The sequence below is a fragment of the Staurois parvus genome, unplaced genomic scaffold, assembly GCF_062004578.1.
Source record: "Staurois parvus isolate SC_StPar_1 unplaced genomic scaffold, SC_StPar_1.0 ptg001539l, whole genome shotgun sequence".
Taxonomy (NCBI): domain Eukaryota; kingdom Metazoa; phylum Chordata; class Amphibia; order Anura; family Ranidae; genus Staurois; species Staurois parvus.
In genome coordinates, this window is record NW_028319335.1 from 249,507 (window position 1) to 268,791 (window position 19,285).

A 19,285-nucleotide genomic window follows, 5' to 3' on the forward strand; every position below is an offset into this window, starting at 1 on the left:
AAAATACCTTCTATGTGTGAGTGAGCGGCCGTTTATTTGAAATGCAAGTACATATTTCATTTTAACGGGGACCAGGCTGACAGGAACAGCTGGAGTCAGGTTCAGGAAGGAATACCCAGACAGCAGTCCATGTTCAAGTCTTACAGCTATGCTAATGATTAGCTGCCAAGATCATTTCCAGGGATGCTTTGCACCCAAGCCTGACAACCTTAATACTGTTTCAGAAGGACGTATAGAGATAAATGTTAAATCCATTTTCTTCTCTTCATTCGCAGAGAGCATTTATGGTACTTGCAGAGAATTTAGGAGCACTCTGATATGCAAATAGCGACTAGCTCTTGGCCTACCCCTGCAATGGTAAATAATAAGTACATTATATAGAACATAAAGGTCCTAAGGGTTCTGTTCAACATTATGTAGAGAATTCAGGAGAACTTTGATATGCAAACAGCTCATGACCCACCCCTGCAATGCTAGCAAACCCACCCTGGCATGAAGCCAACAAAAAAAGGAAGGAGGAAGGTATTTAAAGTGGTTGCAAACCTCAGACATGAAACAATCATATCCCTCTATAGTGTGTACTTGTCTCAATCCAGTGCTCTAAGTGTCAATTCTGTCTGCTGCTGTCACGTCTATGGTAGTGAGCTCTATCAAACCACAGCTTGGGGTTCCCCAGGGTGTGGAGTCTAATCCAGAGCACGAAGTGTCATTTCTGTCTGCTGCCTCATTCCTCTACTATCAGCATAAGTTACCTCTGAGGAGTTTTACTGACACCAAGAGAAAATGGTGTCGGGGAAGGCACAGCCTTAGCTCTGTTCCGGTTTGCTGTGTGAAGGAGGGTGTGTCCCTTCCCCCTCCAATCAGCTCTCAGAGCTCTCATCACTGAGTGTAACCTTAGCTCTCCACCCCCTGCTTTTCAAAGCTAAGAAATACTGTGTACATTCTGCAATTTGAATTGATGTAGGTGACAGACAGCTGCAGACAGGCAGGTAAAACATATGTAGGAGGAGATGTTGCATCTCTGTGTATCACCTGAGGCCAGTCACTTCACTGTATATATGTAAGGGATTACAGCCACTTTAAAGGTAGGATACGTACTGCTGGAAAATAAAATGTACATATACTGGACTTAATAATGACATCTTATTCAGTTGGGTCATTTCTTGCACATCTTACACAGGTGAAGACATTATGTGGATACTGTCATTAACCACTTGCCCTCCAGAGGATTTACCCCCCTTTCTGTCCAGGCCATTTTTTGCGATACGGCGCTGCATTACTTTAACTGACAATTGTGCGGTCATGCAACGCTGTAAATAAATTAAATTTATATCCCTTTTTCCCCACAAATAGAGCTTTCTTTCTTTAGATCACCTGTGTGTTTTGTTTTTTTTGGCGCTATAAATAAACAAAATCAACAATTTTGGAGAATAAAACAATATTTTTGACTTTCTGCTATAAAACCTATCCAGAAAAAAAAAAAAGTTGAAAAATCAAAATTTCTTGATAAATTTAGGCCAAAATGTATTCTGCTACATGTCTTTTCTAAAATAAAAAAACCCAATACATGTAAATTAATTGATTTACATGAAAGTTATAGCATCTACAAATGCCGGTATATATACTGGAATTTTTATTTTTATTTTTTTTAATACTAGTAATGGAGGCGATCAACGACTTATAGCGGGACTGCGGCGGGCATTCAGACACTGGGTGGGAACTAACTGCCACTGACATCCCAATGACACTTATACAGTGGTCAGTGCTAATGAAAGCATTAATTAATTGTATTAATGACACTGGGCAGGAAGGGGTTAACATCTGGGGTGATCAAAGGGTTAACTGTGTGCTGTTTTACATAATGTGCTGTGTGTGATTTACTTGCCGTGCAGAGAAATACACAGCAGCATGTCCTTGCTGGCAGAAAAGAGAGACCTGTGTTGTATATACACAGGTCTCTCCCCTGTCAGTTTTACTCGATGATAGCCAGGTGCCAGCGGGAAATCTCCGGCCGGGACCCAGTGATTGACATCCATAGCTGCCAATGGCGGTGCGGGTAGGTCGGCGTGTGCACGCCCCCTACCTGGAAATGCAAATCACGTATATATATATATATATATATATATATATATATATATATATATATATATGCGATTTTGGATACTCCTGCCACCCTGTAGCAGTGGTTCTACTATAGGGCGGCAGGCAAGCGGTTAAAGAGTTCACTCCTAAGAGAGAAGAGAGGAAGCAGACAAAATATGGTAGATGCCATTTTTCATTCAGAAACCACCAGAGTTGTTCAATCACAAAGATAGCACAAGATATTGAAATTAGGGACAATTCAAGTGCAAAAGGAGAACAGTCAGAAAGCATGGCCGCTCTCATTGAAAGCATCTGGAGGAAAAAAAAGTGTCCTTACACTGGCCTGCCACAGCTTTCAAGTTTGACCTAAAAGAAGCCTTTGTAGCAATAAGCAATAATTCATCCTTTATGCTAGTTGAAGCCTGGACTCCTTTCAAGGAAAGGCTGCCAATTCCACAGAATTTATTCATAGAGGTTTTAGAGCGTGGATGTCCAAGCTCAATTGTACCGAGGCTCTGAGCTTGCAAGCCATGTGGCCACAAAGTATTCCAGACAAGAAGCCAATACCAAACAGCAACTCTACGGAAACAGTAAATACAACTAATGAACTGCTATAGTATCTACCTCCTTAAAGTAGACCTGGTATCAAATAGATTTTTGTTCGTGTTGGTTACTTGGCATACAAGAACCTAACTAATATGTAATTTTATCACTGTTACTAGTAAAGCAGGCTTGTTATACTCGCAGTGGAACCTAAGGGGTTAATCCTCCACACTGTGTAAAAAAAGCTGTATGATCCGGTCTTCTCTGATCCTCCCCTTCTTCTACTATCCCCAATCCATCTGCTGATAGTACAGAGCTCTAGTAATCACACTGCACATGCTTTAGTGTGTATGCCTAGAGTTTTTTTTTCTTTGGCAGGGTGCATGTGATCAGCACTGTCCAGACAGAGGGTCAAGGGTTATTCAGCCTCATAGGAAGGTCAGAGGAGAATGTAAACTCCTCCTACAAGATTAAACAGTGCTCATCTGGACACTGACAGAAGTCACAAGACTGCAATACACTGTTGATCATAAAAAGTATTTGCAGTTTAGATTTACCAAAATAATTGTATTTCCATGTTTTGTGTACTGTGGAAGACCAGATATTGTGAATGCAGGGTCCTGGGTTTAGTAACACTTTAAAAGGCATTAATGACTTCTCACAGAGATCGAATTACTCACCATGGCAATACCTTAATCTTTTTTTATTTCAAGAAGGATGGAGACATTTTTGTTCAGGCACCATCTAGGATCACTAATTCCTGGACTGAGATGCTGTTTCAAAGAAAGTACAGTCATGAAAATCCTGGTGCCTGTGCAGTTTTTGGCTGTGTTTACAAATGTTTGACAGATCGGTTACAAGTTTGATCACTAGGGGATAGGCAACTGAGGAAAAAGCTTCCACTTGCCTTCAGTAGACTCATGATATAATCTCTGCTTATGAACAAGTCACTGACTGGCATTTAAAGGAGGAGTTCTCCTTCAAGTTAAAAGCACTCAGTTCCTGCTTCCCAGCCCCCTAAACTACCCTAAGCTAAACATCCCTCACCCCATCTTAGCTGGTTACTTACCCTGATGATAAATGGCTTCCTGCATTATTTACATCATGGCCAGCAAAATTAAGCACCATCCTGCGGCACCTGTGCAGTAATGTCCTATAGAAATGAGTGGGGCACTGCTTTAACAATATGGGTATTTCCCATTCAAGGTACAGGTGACAGAGTTAATAAACTTCTTATTTTCTCCCTTTTTTTCCAGCTCAGTTCACCATAGAAAACATTTTTTTATAGCTGGCAAATAAATGTATGTGCAGCGCTTCAGTAAACTACCACCAAAAGACGGTGATTATGAAAATTGTGAATAAACCTTCAACAATATCAAAAACAAATCAATGTCATAAAGCAACAAATAAATCTAATTGTAACAAATTAAATCCTACTACAAATGTCCAAAGTGCAATGTGCTGTACTAAGAAAGACTTCAGCCCTCCAAACAATATCCAAGGTGCGCTATGCATACGGTGAGAATGTTTCCACTTTTTCATAAATCCCTCCTCCAAAAGTGTATGTGTGGGTCTGCTCACCTCTGAAATGACCTCCAGAGGTCATTTTAGAGCTTATGTACACTGCAGCTCCTAAACTGAAGTTCAGGAGCTGTTCAGTGTTTTTTTCAGCAGCCCCTGAACTCTCCCTATTGTTTTCCTATGTGTCTATGTACACATCATCGTTTACAGTCGTTTACAGGCAGTTCAGTTTACAGTCGTTTTTTTGAATGCACCATGTGAGGATCGCGGCGTCAGACCCCAGCCCTTCTCACCAACTCATGACCGAAGGACTAGCCAATCTAAAACTGCGCTGTCACGTGCATAACAATGCCACACTCAGCTGCACCCTGTACAAAAGATTTTCCAGCTAATGGACCACAATCTATGTACCTGCTGCCTAAGAGCGATTGTTACTGTGTCAGGTTAATTACTCAATTAACCCTTCACACTGCCACCACCGCCTTTTTGTAGAGAAAAGGAGGAAACTCGGCAATATTAGCAATAACACTATGATGTTTGAATAATCGTCTGTATACCACTGTCACCGCAGGCAGAGATATATAGAGGTTTAAACCACACAGTAGAGACAGGGATTCTTAGTTTGCATTAAAGAGCTTTAGAAACAATTCAACACTTTTCAGAGAATAAGATTTATTACTAAAAAGGTCAAAAGGGTGCAATAACAATATTTACAGAAAAAGATGTAACATATATATATATATATATATATATATATATATATATATATATATATATATATATAAATACAAAGAGCAATAACACAGCAAAGAGAGAACAGAAAGACGTTTTAGAGAGGTAGAGTACTTGCCAAAAGTACTGGGTTAAGCAGATCAAGTTTCAGAGCAAAGGGTACAGTCTCCCAAGTTGGTTCCTGATGTTAAAAGGGGAGAATTCTTCAACTCAACTCCAAGCAGAACAGCCTTTTTCTAGGAACTCAGCAGGGTGTCTCCTTAAAGCAGAGAACCAATCGCCTAATTTAGGGAGGGGTGTTGTAGGTGGGGGACTCAGGCTAGAACCAAAATCCCTCCCAAGTTATACCAGGGCAATAACCGTCCCTAGGTACATGTAACATTCTATCCACAGGTAGATTAATATGCAGAATCATCTGCTGAACGTCTAGATATCTAACATGCCATAATTTACTATTCCAGCTAGAACTATATGACTTTCTGCTCTCCTGTAGACTTCCGCGAGGGGTGTAAGATTTCAGACAACTCACATTAAACTGAGCTATCCGAATATATGCTTTATGTTTATGTAATTATTTCCTACCTTAAGATATAAAATTATATGAAAAAGTGGGTTTTAAATGTGAGGTCTGTTTTACGGCTAGCTGGAATATCTTTAAAGCCCAGTGAAGGACTGGTTTATGGTTTTACGATTACCTTAGATTGAGAAGCTAACAGACACCCGGGCACCAGCTAATTTGAATTTATAACCATGAAGCTCTCCAGCTGGGGCCTGATGCCTTTTGAACTCAGCATACACACACAGACCACATTTCTGAGAAGGGGGATTGGAGGGAGAGAGATACAAGATGGAGGGTCTTGAGCAAGATGGATGACCACATCCATCTCTGTACATACAATTGCTACACACCAAACGTGCGTTTAGTAGATTTTACCGGTGTTTCAAACGCCAAACACTTGTAAATGAGTGTATCCGCTTGTAAACGCGGTTAACCGCGTTTATAAGCATTTACATTTAGAAGCGTTTTTTAACTGTTCCATGTCCAGATGCTGTCCAGAGCCTTTTTTCATCATCAGAAATGCATCCAAAGCGTTTTCCATGTATTCAAACGGACCCAGTATACCAGCGCAGTCAGTTCCAGGTTTCACGTGAAGGAAAAAAATGGTAGAACGTGCTGCATTATGCTCATGATGGGATCCATAGTGAATACAACCAGAAAAGACAGGTAATCTCAACACATACTGATCTCTCTGCTTCTGCTCTCTCTATTCCTCTCAAAATGTCTGAAATAGTTAATTTTTTACTATTTTTCAGTGCATTCTGGGCATTTGGGAAGGTCTCCTGAGGTTATAAACACTTCTAAACGCAAATAAACGTGCATAAATGCGGTATGCAAACATGGCTAAACTGACGTTTTTTAACCTACATTTTTCAGCAGTCAGTTTCCATCGTTCAGAACAGTTTTCCAAATGCCCCATGTACATGAGCCCTAAGAAATCTAAACAGGCATGAAAAAATAATCCACCCACAGCAGTTCTCTGTGCTTCCACCCAAAATGTAATTAATTACTCCACCATTTCTCATCCAGTAGCCTCCACGGATCATTAAAATGAATGCAGCAAAAGTACCTCATAACAATGAATGAAGATCTAATGCTTTTCATTCAAAGAGGTCTTAAATGCACTAGGCTTGGTATATTGAATGGATAAGCATGGTGATGTCACTATGCCCTGCCTCTTTACGCGTTACGTCATTTGGAATGTCTTCAGAAATTATATTATAGCGTTAGTTTGTTATATCTGTTTGATAAGTGCCAAAAAAAAAACACCTGTTATGCAGGCCATAGACAGGTCGAAAACCGGTCGTTCTATGAAAAAAAAAAAAGGCGGGAAAATCGGTCGTTCAATAGGCCGACGTTACCACCAATGGTAAAAAAAAAAAAAAAAAAAAAAAAATCGGCCTATTTTCATCCCGTCTACGGCCGGCATTTAATTACTTCTGTCCCTTGCAGAGATGTCCGCTATTATATTTGACATGAAAAAGTATTGCGGTTGCAATAATGTATCCATTTCGGATACAGATGGTTTTATCCGGATACAAATAGATACATTGTTGCAACCGCAATACTTTTTCATGTCAAATATAATAGCGGTCTGGAATTCTTCTTCTTTTTCTTCTTCTTCTTCTTGCAGGTCACGGCTCATCCGCAGATTTTTTAATCGGTAAAACGATCAGCCGATTTGCCCTTCATTGCCAAGAAAATCGGCCGATTTTTTTCCAACTTTACCGATAAAAAAATGTGCCAAAACCCCGAAAAACGGCCGACCAATTAACCCACTAACGATGCGAAAAAATTTTTTCAGATGAAAAATCGGCCGATTTTTGACCCATCTATGGCCTGCATTAGTCCTGCCAGAATTTTTGTTGTGCCCTCTGCCTCTGCTGCACTCTTATCAGTTACATTGGTCCCACCATTCTCTATGGACTACAAAACACTACACCCATATTTTATGGATAATAAGAGGGTGGAGATGTTTGTAGTCCTGTACAAGGATGACAACTCTGCTCCTCCACAGATACAGTGTACAGCAAGTGAGAGTTGTTATCACAGGACAGGAGGTGTGTTACTGGCAGGTTCGCCAAGTGAAATTAAAGGAGAAAAAAAACACTGGAAAAAACCCTAAATCATGCCATGTATCTAAGGCCCTAATGTGTCTAAGGCAAGAATATGCAATACATTTGTGTTTTTGGGGTTTATATACATTTTAAGTAGCATCAGAGGATGACACAGAAGAGGCTTTTGTGGCTAACATACGTTATACATTAGGCAGGCTTTAGTTTAAAAAAAAACAAAAAAAAAAACTAACAGTCATTTTAAGCAAAAGCATCCTGTTTTATGGCAATGAACACTGACCAGCTCAGCCAAAACACAGAACACCTGGGCTGTATGATAATAATAATGAAAACAAAATAATAATAGGGATGACAGAGAGTAGATATACTACATAAGTAAATTTTAAAGAACGTTTTCATCAATGTGGTACTCAAAGCATTGTAGATGATGAATGACTTTGTAGCAGAGCGCAGTTTTGGACAGTATGGTAGACCACCTGTCAGCAAGAGATCCTGGCTGTCTCACCATAAATTCTCTTCCTGGCAATTTGAGGAAATAAAATAGCTAACATTCTGAAACCTAGAACACACTTGTCAAAAAACAAGGTATAAATCAAGCCTGATGTCCACATTAACATCAGGAACCGATTTTCTACTGGGAACATAAAATCATCAGCATCCAGACAGCTTACTCCAATGATCTGTGTTGGGATATTTCTCATCAGCTAGTTGAAGACTGTTCTGTTATGGCAACTACAAACAGCAAGCTGATGTATTCAGATAAAACAGCGCATTGAGAAAACTCAGACTGGTACACAGTTGATTATGATACTCACAGTGACTGCTTAAAGGATAACTAAACCCAAGAATAAAAATGTAATATACTGCAGCTTATAGTCCTTAGATGTGATGGCTGCATTAGTTTTCTTTTTTAATTCATGCTAAGAATATTTTCAGCAAATAAAGAAAATACCCATTAATTGCAACAAAGATCATCTTCTTCTGTAAACTACCAATTACCCTGTCCCCCAAGTAATGGACAAGAAGACATTTGGTCAAGTTTGGAGTTCATAATAGGGGAGTAACTTAGGGTGACAACTCCCTCTATACATACATGAAGGAGTGACAGCCACCCAGGGACAGAAAGTATGTTATGTGCAGGATTACAGGTGAAAATAAAACAAAAGAAGCTTGAAAGAAGAAAAAGAAAGCAGCCAGCACACCAAGGACTAGGAAGCTGCTCTGTGACCAAGCCCCAGTGGGCAGGGTGAAATGTGTCAAAGGGCGTGGCCGGAGCGACGGCTGAGGCCATCTTTATACAAGATTCCATGTGCGGTTAGAGCGGCGTCCTTTCCCACATCACGCTAGTAAGCTGCAATAGAACACTTTTGTGTTGGGTTTAGATACACTTTAAGCTGACCTAGGACACAAGAGAGTGGTCAGGGGTTAACACATCATCCAACTACTAAAGAGGGGTTTAAATAGGAGTAAAGCCAGTAAGTATGATCTACAGGTGAAACTCAAAAAATTTGAATATCATGCAAAAGTTCATTTATTTCAGTAATGCAACTTAAAAGGTGAAATTAATATATGAGATAGACTCATTACATACAAAGCAAGATAGTTCAAGCCGTGATTTGTCATAATTGTGATGATTATGGCTTACAGCTCATGAAAACCCCAAATCCACAATCTCAGAAAATTAGAATATTGTGAAAAGGTGCAATATTCTAGGCTCAAAGTGTCCCACTCTAATCAGCTAATTAAGCCATAACACCTGCAAAGGGTTCCTGAGCCTTTAAATGGCCTCTCAGTCTGGTTCAGTAGGAATCACAATCATGGGAAAGACTGCTGACCTGACAGTTGTGCAGAAAACCATCATTGACACCCTCCATAGGGAGGCTGTCCCTGCAGTACATCTATTGCATCACAAGATGCCCCATTATTTGGTTGAATGATGCCCACAGCTGGGCTCTAAATCAAATTATAGGCATTCCCTGCAGCCAAAGTATCAGATTTGGAGTGAAATGTATCAACCCTTTTGCAAGTATAAAGGGAAACTGAGGCCGAAGTTTTACCTACTACATAGCAGGAGGGCCAGTTTACTAAGACACGGAGCATAAAAATCTCTGGGCACAATTTACTAATTTTTATGATCAAGAACGGATTTTAATTTTTAAAATTAAGTTTTATTGCACTGACAAGTTGAACTTTTGAGAGTATGTTATCAATTTTTTTTTCTTTTTTTTACAGTGTTTTATAACAGTTGATTCACAAAAGGTAACTTTTGACTCTGCTAGAAGGCCGCACACGAACTGTCCATGATCCTGGTAGATCCAGACTGTCTGGCTCATGGGAGGCCGTACAGCTGCCGCCATCAGAACCTCTAAGATGGTCCTGAAGTCTTCTGCCCATTCATTATTTTGGGGGGTTGTCCATCTTTGGGTCATATGATAGAGAGCCTCTACATGGGAAAAATGGGATTTGTCTGCACATCAGACTTTGGGACCAGCTTGGAAAGTTTCCAGCATTGGCTGTGTGGACCTGCCCTGCCAGGATCATGGACAGGAAAGTATATGCTCTTTCGGAAGTGGATGTGGCGAAGGTTGGGGAGTCAATAAAAGAGTGATTATATAATTTTAGGCTACAATAGGCTGAAAGGAGCTATGAGAGAACCCGCAAGAAAGATTGATGAAAAAAGATTTTTGAAGAGAGTTGTCCTTATAGTAGAAGAATAAGCAAAACTTTTTTTTCATTTTGGACACAGCAAGAGGGCTATAACCCATCAGATTTTTTCTCTCTATCTGTGTCCCATTGCGGAGATTTCCCTTCACTTCCTGTCCCAAAACCAAATGGAAAGTAGGAGGAAATCCCTGCAAAATTAAGGGAATTCCTTGGAAATTCCCCCAGGTCACCAGAATTAGTGCCCCTATTGAAAGATTTCCCTCTATTACTATTCTGGGGACAACCCAAAGTTTGGGATTTTCTTTTACTTTCACTTTCAAAGATAATGGTAAACAGGACAAATAGAGAGGGTGAATCTGCTTAATGGGGGTACGGACAGCAATACAAACTGACTTGAGTTTTAATCCCTCTCCACTATCCATAACTTAAAAAAAAACATTTACTTTAGTTATACTTTAAATAAACACCACAAGCCAACATCAAAGCCGAGACTCAAGCCAACTGTTTTAATGGAAAAAAAAAGCTCTGAAAAAGAGTCATCTCTAACAAAATACGGTACCGTATAATAAAAAAATGTCTGCACTTTAGAAAAACTGATTGAAGATAATATGAAAGTGATAGATTCTCCTTAAATTCCACATGAATATTTAAAAAAATGGCACATGAAATGTATTATTCATATTAAAATGAATTCTAGTGAAAATGAATTAAAGATAAAAATGTGCCTCCTGCTCTAACCTCCCTAGCGGTATTCCCGAGTGTAGCTCGGGGTAAAGTTTCAGCACAACAAGCGGCAACCCCGAGCTACACTCGGGAATACCATGCGGCGCTGCTCCGCGATCCCTTGATCACTTACCTTGTCCTGCGCTCCCGCGATGTCCCTCCCGCAGTGTCCCCGGCAATGTAATCCGGTGGATGCCGGCATCTGTCATCTGGGTTCCGTCCCCTGCGAGCATCAGGACGTACGGGGGAGGGAAATTTGAAAACGACAAAAAGTGACATTCACTAAAATCAACAAAATCACATAGTAAAATATTACTGTATCAAACCATTTCACATACATTTTGTCCCTAGTGCTTTGTCCTGTGCCCTGCCTGCATTTTTACTGTTCTTTCTGCCTGGAAACTGGAAACATCCATGGCATCCAAAAAGCGTCAGTTTAGGTCAAAATCGGTTTTAGACCGGCTAGAGAACAGCGATAGTAAATTAGATCCACTTGCAGAATTGAGTGATAATGATTCGTGGGGAAATTCATCATCAGACACTGAAAACGATTTTACGACTTTGCTCAGTGATGTGCGAACTTGGCGCTATATTTCAAATTTCAGTGTTTTTGGTTTGATTATATTATTGAATAAAATTTATTATTATATTATTTTTATGATTATTTATTAAATTATAATTTCTAATTTTGTGTTTCAAGTTTTATCATACCCGGGATGTTTACTAGACTCTTGTTCGGACAGATTTCAGTGAGTTATTCCTAACAATTACAGGCCTGCAATAAAAAAAATACATATTTACAGGCAAAAAAATGTACCACTTTGAGCACAGAAATATGGACATAATCAGACCGCTAGGGAGGTTAATGCTGAACTACAGCTCACTCTTACAGTCCCCTGTTCAGAGTTGAGCTCAGTCTTGCAACCCTGTACAGCAGAGATCAGACTGCGGTTGAAAGAGAAAAATATGTTTGAAGGTAAAAAACATTCCCTGTGCAGCATCCCCTCACCCAATACTCACCTAAGCCCCCTCTCGATCCAGCTGTGCACTGGAGTCTTGGCTATCCCGGGACGCCTCATTGGCTGAGACAGAAGTGGGAGCCATTGGAAATCACAGCCAGTGAGCCAATGAGAAGAGAGGGGGCGGGGCTGAGCAACGGCTCCATGTGAGCATGGATACACGGAGCAGTGGGTGTCCCCATAGCAAGCTGCTTAATGTGGGGGCACACGACAGGAGGGAGGGGCCAGGAGTGCTAGCGGGGGACCCAAGAAGAGAAGAATCCAGGCTGCTCTGTGCAAAACCACTGCACACAGCAGGTAAGTATAAACATGTTTGTTAATTATAATAAACATAAAAAAAAGCCTTTAGAATCTTTTTGCTGCAGTGCTCGTACACCAACTTAAGCCTACTACACACAATGAGAAATTCTGACAAAAAATACAATCTGATAATCTGATCGTTATTACACAGCTTTCGAAAGCTGATCACAGCAGTTCATGCAAAATTATCTGAAGGGACAAGCACGAAAATGTTTCTCATATGGTACTAGAACTAATGATTTTCATTTAATCAGTACAGTATTTGTCCAAAAAAAAAAAAATCGAGTGACCAAGACAATAAAATATATTGCATCACTTTTGAATATTTTTCTGTCATACAAGAATTTACATAGCTTTAGTAACCTCTTCATTTTCGATATGAGACTAGCATACGAAAACAAAAAATATGATCATTTGTCCGATATTCTCATCATGTGTATGAGGCCTTAGAGCTGCTGATAAGAAGAAAGTAGAGCTTATCAGTTTGCTGCTCCTCCTTTCACAGGCTGGGATGGGAGGGGGGAATAGACCTTTAAGTGCTACTGCAACAGAGAATAATCAGGTCTCCTGGATGAACAGAAAAAAGTCTCTGGCAGGTAAAACAGCTCTCATATAAGTATTTTATCTTTGTATTTAGCTGTTTTCCTAGAGTTCAGTTTTCTTATAACACAGGGTTAGGATGCAACCTTCATTCTATAAGTGTTTCTGGGAAATGCAGCCAATAGTTCAGACAAACCACAGTAAACGCAATAAAATTCTGCCATTAAGTTCTTAGGTTTTTTTTCTTTTTTTAAGGCACAAATCCATCAGAAATATTTATTTTAAAAAAGAAAAAGGTTAAACAAATATAGCCAAGCTAAACTACAGATAGGGGATAAAAATTAAATCGTTCTGCTTATATTTGAAGAAGGCAAGACAGATTGTGGGAAATTTATCAAAACTATCTGCCAGGCTACTGCCACTGGAAATCCTACAAAATCAACCGCCATGCAATTTTCCATGTCAGTGCATTTTAACACAACTACAAGAAGAACACAGACTGCCAGTGAGGTTATAAGTTCATATACATGAAGACCATCCAATTATATATCACTGATTATTACACAACAAGGGTTGCAAGTAGTTCAGAAGGCTTTGTGGGAATAGAATAGTTTACAAGACGACCATAACTCAAAAGTAATGATAATACAAAGACTAAAAATCTTAACATTTTTGTTGCTGAGGTACTTGTCTAAACTCTAACAGTGGAAATGTATATATTTGCATTTATATTAGGATTATTCTAGGTCAGACTTTCTCAACTTTTTTACCCCAGGTAAAACCCTTAAAATAATTTTCATGGACAGGTTAATTTGTATTCGATATCTGCTAAAATAGGACTGTTGACTTACCAGCAAAATCTGTTTTTTTAGAGTCCAGTTTGGGACACAAGATTTTTTGTTATTACCATGGGTTATATGTAGTTACCTTCAGGATGGAGCCAATGACCAACCTGGCCGCTTCCATGTGGAATCTTTAAACCCGTAGGAACAAGTTAAGAGCCTTTAGATTCAGAATGGGCGTCCATGTGGTTTTGGAACCATAAACAGATTTGAATAGAATATCCAAAAGCTTTCTGCTTTTGGCAAAGGGGTAATAAACCCTTACGATAGAAGCTTCTGGACAGTAGCAAAGAATGCTGCTGCCTTTGCGGGGGGGAGGGGCAAATCTGAAATCACAAAGCAGGGAGGACTCAGAGTGTGAAACTCCAGATTGTAGCCCCTGGAAATGACACTTAGGACCCAGAACCAGAAGGCGGGTAGGCATTCCCCCACTGTAAGAAGTGGAAGCACCGCATCAGAGGGGAGAAGCCTTGAAATTAGGATTGTCTGGTTTGTTGGACCATGTCTTCTTACAAAAGTAGGTTCCTGCCTTAAATTTGGAGCTGGAGACCAAAGCAGGGTAGACTGTCCAGATTTTTGCTTCAACCAGGTGGTTGAACAAAAAAACTGACAGAACCTCACATCAACACAACGGTGTATGATGGAAAAGATCTCTCCTGCTATTGTAAGAATGCTCTCTCCTGCCAGAGAAAAAAGCTTGAGCCTCTACAAGTAGGATTTCTACTACTGAGGTTGATAAAGGTTCCTTTCACTGCTCTTACACCTGGCACACATGTACTGGCCAACTTTCGGTGCATGTGTACCGCTGTCTGTGCATCAGATGCCAATCTTGCTGGAAAACCAGTATTCAACCAGTGCTGCAGCCAGTGTATTCGAGCAGGGAGGGGGGAGGTGAATTCTCTGTGGCAGAATACAGTCATGGCCAAAAATATTAGGACCCCTGCATTTCTGTCACATAATGCACCACTTTGCACAGAGAATTCACTTCCCCTTTACCCCCACATACACTGGATGCAGTGCTGGTTGAATGCTGGTCCTCCAGCAAAATCGGCTTCTGTTGCACAGACAGCAGTACACATGTACCGAAAGTTGGCCAGTACATGAGTGCCAGGTTTAAGAGCAGCAAAAGGAACCTTTATTAACCTCAGTAGTTGAAGTCCTACCTGTAGGGACACAAGCATTTTTTGGGGGCGGGGGTTCGGTATTCTTATCCCTGTGATCTCCTTGATGTACTTATCTAAGCAGTACCAAACAGGTACTGACATTCAAAGGGTAGTCACCTAAGTCATTTCTTGCATGAGAGCTCAGATCCTCAGCAAGACCCATCCTGGAGACCTAACAAGGTATGTTCACTAAGCAATTCATGCAATAGCTTAAGACCAAAGGTAAAAAGTCTAATGGACTGTGGACTGAGGCCTCCAATAGGATGAAACTAGGATATTGGGTCATTTGTTTAGTCCAAACACCACTGGTCTGGCAGACTACGCTAGGAGCCACTGCAGGTTGCATAGCAGAGCCCAGTAAGAAAAATGGGTTTTAAATAGAGCCTTTAAACTCTTGTTTACCAGTTCATGGAAAACAAGATTATACTCCACATAGCTTTAATGATGGCAGTGACCTCTTTCAGCAGGATAAGGCCTCCAGCCACACTGCAAAAATGGTTTAAGAATGGTTTGAGGAGCACAATGAGTTTGAGGTGCTGACTTGGGCCTTTAAATTCTCAAGATCTCAATCCAATTGTGCATCTATGGGATGTGCTATAAAAACAAATCCAATCCATGGAGGCCCCATCTTGCAACTTACAAGACTTAATTCAGGGGTCTAGTGGCATCCATGCCTCAACACTCAGTATTAGGTGGGTGGTCATAAAAAGATGGCAGATGCCCATGCAGCCTTCTCTTTTTGACAGTGTCCAATCACCAGAAGATATCTGCATATAACCCATGGTAATGACTAAAGATCATGTGTCATGTGCTGTGCAACTAAGGAAAATAATTTTATCTACATCCCATGGTATGTTAGCAAGATCAGTAAGTTGTAGATACAGGAAGAAATAAAATAAGACTGAAGCATACCTACCACCCAGAGCTGGGCATTTTACCACATCTCCTGTACAACACAAAAACTTTATTCTCAATATTATGAAATTAAAAGACACACCTTTACCTTTGGTGAAGCTTTCCTTCGTAAAAAAAAAAAGCTCCCAGTCACATAAATGTAGACAGACTGCACTCTCTCTAACCTTCAGCCCCATTCAAGCGATTCAGTGAAAAGCAATCCTTGAGCTATAGTCAGGTAGCTTAGCGTAGGCTGAGATAATAGTCTGCTGCAGGCAGGAGGAAGTATTTCCTGAGTCTCCTCTTCCTCAGTGATCAGAATGTAATTCTTAAACTTTGTATTAAGTCACAAAGTGAGAGTCTGATCTGTGTCAAACATGTTTTGAATATCACCATCAACTGTACAGACACCAGGTAGCAGATGGTGACCCTGGATGATGGCTGAGCAAATATAATGTCCTCCTTCTAGAGAGAAAAGCAAATTAGGGCTTTGTCAAGGCCAGTTCTGTGATCTCTATGAGATGTAATAAATACCTGCTAATGTTACATTTACATATTACGTAGGATGCTATGGCCACTTTAAGTGCACTCCCCTGCTATATTATATCATTTTTTTAATTTTTTGTTTTAATATACAGTTTTATTATATTTTAGTTTTCATTTACACTGTCTGCACCAAAAACAAAAAAGGACTCTACTTCTGCACAATGGCCTGCAGCTTCCCAGTTTTTCTTTACATCCTGCTGTACTTTTAAAGAAAGGCCTCCTAGACATCACTAGAGGGAGCTCTTAAAGAGTAACTAAAGTCTGCTTTACTTACCTCCAGTCCAACGCTGTAAGGTCCACAAGCTCCCTCACTGCTGCGGTCATCTTCTTCAGTCTTCCAAATTTAGCATATAGGGCCATCTTGACTGACTGTCCTAGGCCGCGGTAATTTCAGCACATGCAAATTAATTCATCCCAGACCCAAGAATGCTAAGATTGTGCACTGAGCTGCACTCCATTTTACAGTCTTTAGAACTTGCAATACAATTCTCCCTGCTATACATTTTTAAAAGCCATTTTCCTGTTTAAGAGGGATGCCTAGATCAGTCTAATGTAGAGCCTGTTTTCCATCTATTAAGTGGTATTCATGAGTGGTTTCTTCAACAGCACAGCAGGATGTAAAAAGAATTTGGGAAGCTGCAGGCCATGAGGGGGGCGACAGCTAAAGGATCTGTGATATGCTTTTGTCTAACCAGTAGGCAGAAGGGTTCTTGACAACAAAGCTGCCTTTAGAAGACAAGATGGTGAACGAGTGCTCTCCAAAATGACAAGGTGCCACCTGCCTTATTACAATAATTACAGTAGATATGAACCCTAACTAAATGACATTTACCTTTCTAAAACAATGTGCATGATATACAATTGTTGGTTATTTCCTGTATGCTTGTTTTTATTTTTTTTCATACTTTGCTACATAATCGGTGATGCTGTTCTGCCACAGCCTCTTTGCAGCCACTTCCTGCCTATATGCTCACCATCAGTGGCTGCATGGCATTTCTCAGGGTGGATTTTCGGATGCTGAGATCAGTGGAACATGCCCAGATTATGTGTGGAAACAGCCATCAGAAGTCTGTGCTGTGCAGAAACACAACTGGGGACTGGGACAGAGTGTTGTCATCTCATAGCAAGGAGTTCCTGTACAAGGACCCTCATAACCTGATCACTAGGTATTATTTTCATGAAAGCTGCATTTAAAAATACTGAAAAATACTTTTGAAATTACATTAAAGCACATGCAAACTCTAACCATAAATGTCTCCTATTTGCTCCCTTTTGGTCTGATAAACATACCATTGAAAGTGTTTTATCAGATCTGCTTGACAAGTGCATCCAAGTCAGAAATCACTTGAGCGGATAACAGTTCAGAGACAGAGTCTAGAAAGTTATCAATTAGCATTGTTTTCTGCTATATCCTGGACCACAAAACACCTCCTCCCATTATGTAGAAGAGAGGGAGGTGTTATGTAGTCCTAACACACTCCCTGTCCTAGGGTGACAACGCAGCTCAGCAGTTTTCTTCGTAGCAAGTGAGTTGATGGCAGGATTATCGAGGAAAAATAAAGGAAAAAGTATGTAAAAAAGAAAAATTCAGACACCACACCTACGAACTGGTAAGCTGCAATTCTGTCAATTTTTGTTCTTGGGTTTAGATACACTGATTTTAGTGATGGGGGGTTTACATCTACTTTCACGTGCCAAGTACACAGCTAGCCACAGCTAGTGACTGTGTCGCAGAAGGAGGGTTTTCTTTGAGGGCCAAACCAACAACGGCTCAGTACACGGTTTTCTAAGCGGTTCATTGACATCAAAACCTCCACGACGATGTGTGTTTACGAATACAGCACGAGGCACTTTTTTTCTGATGATATAATAAACACAAATCTCTATACTAAAGGCAGATTTCCTGTTTTATAAAAGAGGAGCATGTTAGTTTACACTAGGGATGCAGCCAAATGTATCTGAAAGTAAACAGGCAGAGCTCTTACTAAAAAAAATGTTTTATTCTCTCTGCAGTTTATAAAAAGGTGCCATGACCATGATTACATTTTCCACGGACAAAGTTGATTGCACAGGCTTTTCATTCTTAGAACAAATTGGAAAAAAAGTTCACCGCTATCTTTTCTCTGTAAGGATATGGAAAATCAAGACAAGCTGACATTTAAAAAAAAAAAAAAAAAAAAAAGTTAGGAAACAGTTCTCCCTAAAAAGAGAACTCCAGCTAAAACCTTATTTTGAATTGAAAGGAATTGAAAAGGTTAAAAAAAACATTTGTCAGATTTTTTACCGATGTTGGGGAGATTTATATTCATGTCCTGTAGACAACAGGAAATACCAGAAACTCCCACCTTTAACAGGTGTCACCAGCAAATGTGTCCCCTATGGAAGATTTCTCCATATATCTGGTTCCTGTGAAAACTGCGCAATTTATTGGATTTCCTCTTTTTCTGTCCTAGTGATACTAGTTACTAGGACAAATAGCTGTCAGAATGAATATAAAGAAAGATTAACAGAGTCAGTGGGAACTTATCTGCTAGGAAGAAATTGTTCATTGCTCATGGAACCCCTAACAACCTCTGGAGGAACCTTTGTTCAGAAACCCTGTTCTAGATCATTAAATAAATGTAAGATTTTAAAAGTAAGCTGGTTTCAGACTTGGGCAATTAAAATTGAGCATGCTGTATGTTGAAAACAATATACAAGTGTAGGTCAACTTTCATGAACATGACACTTGATAATGATCAGAAGATCTAGATATATGGGCAGTGGAAGTCATACACTTTTCCTGTAAGAAATTGAGTTTAGCCCTGTTCCTTCCAACTCCCAGGCATGCCTATAAGTCAGTGAGGCAGCCCATCATGGAGACAACCAGTAGGAGGATGTGGAGAAAGGAAGGGGTAGGGTCAGATTTGCATTTAGCCGTTAATATCTCTAGATCTGTTGGTCATTTGATGTGTGGTTTTCGTGCATAACTACCTCAACATAACCATGCATAGCTACCTTCGGATGTTAATATCTCTGAACTTATTGGTCACTTGTAATGTGATTTTCATGTATAACCACCTCAACATTTTTTTATCCGATG

The 19,285-nt window shown here is 40.0% G+C and overlaps 1 protein-coding gene across 1 annotated transcript in view; it reads right to left on the reverse strand.

The window, feature by feature from the left end:
- The window catches only part of SCUBE1 (signal peptide, CUB domain and EGF like domain containing 1), a 397,419-nt gene that overhangs the window by 199,994 nt on the left and 178,140 nt on the right, over positions 1-19,285 (reverse strand). The window lies entirely within an intron of this gene.